This window comes from Geospiza fortis, unplaced genomic scaffold, assembly GCF_000277835.1.
Source record: "Geospiza fortis unplaced genomic scaffold, GeoFor_1.0 scaffold41, whole genome shotgun sequence".
In the NCBI taxonomy this organism is placed as follows: domain Eukaryota; kingdom Metazoa; phylum Chordata; class Aves; order Passeriformes; family Thraupidae; genus Geospiza; species Geospiza fortis.
The window spans coordinates 7,483,937-7,490,325 of NW_005054299.1; positions in this window are offsets into that span (position 1 = coordinate 7,483,937).

Below are 6,389 nucleotides of genomic sequence, written 5' to 3' on the forward strand. Positions count from 1 at the left end.
GAGCCGCAGCGACTGTCGCCTTTCCGTGGCAAATACTGGTCCTAACTAAAAGATGAACCTGCGTGAGCCACCGAGTCACAGAATCCCTCTGAGGCCATCGCGTCCAGCCCGTGACCGAACGCCACCATGTAAACAGACCCACGGCATCGAGTGCCACGTCGGGTGTTTCCTTAAACACCTCCAGGGATGGCGACTCCACCACCTGCCTGGCCAGCCCATCCCAATGTCTAATCTCCCTTTCTCTGAAGAAATTTTTCCTAATGTCCAACCTAAACCTCCCGGTACTGCTTAAGGCTGTGTCCTCTTGTCCTGTCTTTAGTTGCCTGGGACCCACCTGGCTGCAGCCCCCTTTCAGGCAGTTGTAGAGACTGAAAATGTCATCCTTGGGTCAGTTCCCTTTCCTCCTGGGTAAACACTCTTGTCTCCCTCAGCAGCTCCTCCTAGGATGTGTGCTCCAGACCCTTCACCACTTCCACTGCCCTTCTCTGGACTCACTCCCAAGTCACTGGACTTTGTAAGACACAACTATCTTTCCTTATTTTAAATGTATTCTCAACTTTGGAAAAAATTGGTGGTGACTTTGATGTATCCCATTATGACCTTAGCTTGTGTTTCTTGCCAGTAGTTACTCTCCCTCCTCAGTTCCTGAATGTCCTCTGAAGATTTAAATGGATGCTGCGTCTTTCAGAGCCCGATCTGGCAGGTGCCCTTGCTGCACACAGTGGCTGGTTGGCCTCCCCCCAGAGCCAACTACATTTCAGAGCCAGAGGAAGCAAATGCTATTTTGCATCCAATGCAAATCAAGCTGCTCTAGTCACAAACCCTTTATCCAAGGAGCAGAAAGAGGCTTGACACTTCACGAAAATCCAATAAACTTAATTTGAAAAGCATGCTCCATTTGTTTCCTCATAACATATCTCTTAATCCTTTCCAGCAGTCCCTAATTTGCCATCACTTCCACATTTTCTAAAATTGTAAAATTATGAACCAAACACAGCTATTTTTTTATATAAGCATTTATACATTAGTAAATTTTCAAGTATCTGAAGGGTGCCTACAAGAAAGATGGAGGTAGACTATTTACAAGAGCATGTAGTTACAGGACAAGGGGAAATGGATTCAAACTAGAAGAGAATAGGTTTAGATTAGATGTTAGGAAGAAATTCTTCGCTGGGAGGGTGGAAAGGCGCTGTAACAGGTTGCCCAGAGAAGCTGTGGATGCCTCATCCCTGGAAGTGTTCAAGGAGAAGTTGGATGGGGCTCTGATCAACCTGGTCTAGAGGAAGGTGTCCCTGCCAATGGCAGAGGGGGTGGAACAAGATGATCTTTCAGGTGTCTTCCTACCCAAACCATTCTATAATTTTATGATTTTTAGCCAGATTTTTTTTTTTTTTTTTGCATTTTCAACATTTAAGTTCTGTGCCTTTCATAATCCTCCCAGGTCCCATGTGAGTATAATGTATGTAATAAGTACAGCATTTGCAAGTGACAGATTATCAAATGGGGACAGCCTTTCCCAAGTCTGTGAGTTGTATCTAGCAAAGATACAACTTTTGCACTCAGTGTGAAAATAATTATTGCAAAAGTCACTACTGTAAAAGTACAGCTCAACATAGCAGTCATGCTTCCATAAAGATTTAAGAGCAGCAATGTTTAGGTAAGGAAAAAGTGGAAAATATAACAAACCCCATTCCTTGCCAATTGACTGTCACTCAACAGTGATTTTCTTAACAATCTAAAGCAGCCAGAGGCCATTAGGGTATGCTCAGGACTTACAGCAAACTTCTGGATCCCTCTTTAGCACCAAAGGTTCACAGTGCCTTCTGACTTCTGACATGGTAATGGCCAATGGAACTGAGAAAAGGTTTAACCACATACAAACATATAAAGAAAGTAATTTGAGTTTTTCACTGTTAGTTCATCAAATTTTCCCTGCTTTGCCTCTAGCCATTTCAAGGAAACGGACACAGTTATTTGGCACTACCTGTCTCAGTGACCTACTCTAAATGCTGGATTATCTTCAGCTCAAAGAGAGACTGAATGCTCTTAAGAGATTTAACCTTCCAGACAAATCAGACAATTATCCTCATCCTCATTTAGTGCAAGCAAAGTCTCCAGCTCCTTCATCCCAGTTTGATACCTACATATTTTACATTCACCGTGATCCTCTTTCTACAGACTGGCCAGTTTCAGGAAACCTTTCCAAAGTTCCAGCTCTGTGTATTCTAGCTCATTTTCTGTGACACTATTTCCAGTAACTTTCTCCTTTCCAAAAGAGCTTTGCTCTCCCCAAGTTTTTCCAGTTAGGGGAAACATCAGTGCCAGGGAGCTGTCAGGTAACACCCAAAGAATTCACACTTCCTAGTGCAAGAGAAGCAAAGAGGCATCTAGAGGAATGAAATGATAACATGCAACACCCACACACGTCAGTTGCTCTGTTCTCTAAGAGCAACAAGTTTTCAGTACTCAAAACACCTTACTCAGAACAAGCTCACACACCAGTGCTCACCAGGCAGGGGTTATGAGGCTTACCTACCTTAAAAAGATAAGTAAGTCACACCATTTTCATAATATCTGATCTGCTGGTAAGGAGTAACAGACCTTTGAATTACTGATGCTATGGCTGTGCTGTGCTCTGCTGTGTGCCACAAATCTTGCCAGAGACCAAAAAAAGCCTTGTAGCATTAGAAATTGCTAGGGAGAGAATAAAAACCAAGCAAGAGAACATCACTATGCTGCTGCATAAATACACCTACACCTCAAACACTGCATGCAGAATGCGGTAGGACTGCCACAGGTGTGAGGTAGGATATGAGGGATGGCCAAAGGTAGTGAGGGGCATCTTGCTGTGAAACCCTTAAAGTAAATTAGTAACTTCACTCTGAAAGAGAAAATGGAATATGACAGAAATTTCTAAGAACATTTTTCATTGCCTCTGCAAAAATTTAGGGGCATCAAGTGAAACAAGCAGTGACGTCTAAAACCAAATGAATTATTGAAACCATGGAGATCATCATCTTAGGACATTCTGGATCTTGAAAATTATGTTTGTTCAAAAGCAACTGGACTGAATCACAAGAGAAAAAAACCCAAGAAATGTTTCAAATGACAAAACTTCTGTCTCACAAAGTCCCTGAACCTCTAGTGACTGGGACAGGATTCTGAAGTAATGACACTTCCCTGGGCACTGAGGACAACAATCAAGTGAGGGGGTACTGGACTGGCTGACCAGGTACAGCCATTTTCACTGGGATGTCTCAATATATTTCAGCAATTCATCAGAAGGCTTTTTTCCTAAGCACTGGGTTTGTGCTCACAAACTTTACAGTTTTGACAAATCAACATCCACCAGCGAAAATTCTCCTCAAAAGAAAAAAATCTAACCCATACGCAGAAACTTTAATGTTTAAGCTGTACATTCTAGCCCTCTTGAGCTATGCCTGTGCCAGTAAGTAAAATATTTTATATTTTATGTTTCTTTCAGATGGACATGATTATATCATCATTTGAAAACTCTCAGAAACTGATTATTTAGAGCAATATAGAATTTTGCCACTCTGTGGCGCCAGATAATTAAAAAGAGGTTGAGCTTTTAAAGGGAAGTCATGGATCTTCTCATAAACTGTAGTTTTCCTAAGTTAAAAAAGCCTTTATTAGTAAGTGAAGTAACTCCAGATTCTTCCATCCAAAGGCACAAAGCACAAATACTAGAGGTTATTTAGATAAAATGCCACTTTTCTGTCACTGAAAGACAAGTCATAGCCTTGAAAAAGCAACACTTTAAGCCATCTCATAATAATAATAATAATTGAACAGGAATGATCTTTCTCCCTTCCTCTCCTCCACTTAAATGATACCTTAAAAGTTTTCTGTCAAGAAAGATATTTTTAAATTAATTTGACTGTCACCTGAAAATGATAAATTTATTTATACCACAGTTTTGTAATTGCAACTAGTGTAAAAATTGGGAACCTTTTCCTCTGTTGCAAGTCTCAAATATATATGTCACCCTTTCAAAGAATCTACACAAAAATGAACCTACAGAAGACACTGTATGATCTAAGATTTTAGAATCACAAGATGTTTCCTGGCATATGGGTCCAACTGTAGACACACCACTGAAATATCTAAACTTAAGCGGTTTCAATATTTATCTATGTAAGAAAAGACCAGAAAAAGCTCCTTTTGTCATGAAGGGGTAAGGTCCTGGTCCAGCATGTCAGAATGACATTTTACATGCGCAGAAAAGTCTCATAAACCCAAAATTTTACATTCTAGTTGCAGATTTGATGACAACTTGATCGTCTCTGGAATGAAGCTGGTGGCGTTTTTTGGATTAGCTTTCACACCCTAGAGTAGATGTTTTGCAATACAATGTTCATAATACTTTTTAACAAATGAGGTTATTGTTTAACAAGACAACCAGGAACTTAGAACTTACTTTACAGACAGCAAAAAATCTGCAACATCTTCAGCCCATGTGGAGGCTAATATTTAAAATTCACATTACAGAGAGAAATATTAATGTTCTGACTTTGGTTCACTTCTGCAGCTAACTTCTGCAGCTTCTAGAGCCAGCTAACAAATGATCACTCCAAGTGCAAATACCTTCAGTTTGTTTCTACAGTGTACTGTGTATCAGTTTTTTGCCTTTCTCCACATGTTTTCAGGAATGTGTGCATATTTATTACTGCTTGTATGTACCTTCCATGAGCAACAACAGTAAGGAGGAAGAACTCTCTTCCTGAATCTGTGCTTACATGTACAATAGTTTTCTGTGTCTTTGCATGGAAGATTTATGGCTTTGCCCCTTGCTTTCTATTTACAAAATAAAATTGTAGTTTTTATTTTTGTATTTTGTTCTATGCATCCCAGTTGTTCTACTTGTAATTCTATTCCCTTCAGTAATGGAACACAGATTCTAGCCGCCTCTACATCACAGCTAAGGGCAGTTGAGAGAAAATCCTGAAGATGCCTATTCCTTCTTCTGTATCAGTATCGAGAGCTCCATCACTGCAGGGCATTTTTATTACTGAGAGGGTATTGAAAATGTCAATCCACCAGACAAACTGCAAGAAACCCTCGTTGAGCGAGCAGGCTTTGCTCTCCCTCTTGCGGACCGAGCACGTCATTCCCGCAGCCTCCCCCAGCTCTGTCGCTCTGGATTCAAAGGCTTGGGAGTATCCCGAGAGAGCGAGCGTGTCGCTATTCGAGGAAACGATACGGACAAAGTTTTCATTGAACACCGATGCTAAATCACTTTGTATAGCTCTCGTTAGGAACCAGATGATGATTTTGATTCTTTTGGCTAAATCTTGTAATCCAAAGAAAGGGTTTTTTCGCCTCGTGTGTTTTTAATGCAGCCAACACTCTAGGCAGAAGGTATTGGGTGGAACACAATGCACTCCTTGCTAAAAACCAAGCGTGTTTTTAACACTCTTTTCAGCGACCAGTGTTTAAAAAATACACGAAGCACTTAGGAAAGTACCAGCAAATGAAACTGTTTCAGTGAAGTTGTTTGGATACTCTAAGGTCACTGCAAGCGGGTGGAAAATTGGAGCCTGTACCGAACTGAATAGGAAAAAAGGAAATTGTGTATATAACCAGATGGGGAATATTTGAGCCTCTAAGACCTGGGTTTTATTTTTTTTTCCAAAAGAAAAAACTGCACTTTAAATGACTCACAGATGTGAACAAGCAGTTTACTCTACACACCTACATTATAAATAACCCCCAGAAAAATGATGCAGTGTGGCTTGTTCATGCACCAGAAGAGTCTGTGAAATATTTTGCCTCCATAAATCATAATCCAAACAAAATAGAATCCTTAAATCTCAGTCCAAATGAACGTGTATAAGGAAGATTCCTCTACATGCCAGGCAACACACTAATTACTTCTTCCAGATACTTTTTAATACTTCAGTCAGTCCTCTAGAAGAGCCAGAGACGGCCGGTTGCCCGAGATGTACTCTCAGCTCTTCAGCCGGAGGGGACAAAGAGCCTGCTGCCAGCACGACTCAGCAGCACATGCACCTGCCGCTTTATCCCGGCTGGAACTCAAATGCAAGGCGGCTTGTTACCCATGGGATAGGGCAGCGCAGCGAGACCCGTTTAGACCGTAATATCCCCAGCATTGCCCCGGGGACCGCACGGTTCCAACGCTCCGGTATGTACTTGACAAATGACCTTTCACAAGACGTGTAATTACAGTGAGCTCCAATGCTGGAGCCGAGGAACTGCAGAGCAAGCGGATGCTTCTTCCTAACATCGTCTCCGAAACCAAGAGGAAAAATTCCTAATTCACAAAGGAACTTTAAAAACGGCGATGGGAAAGGGGTATGGGCAGGCCGTCTCTTCCCGGGACCCCTCCGCCAGCCTTGGCCTCGAAG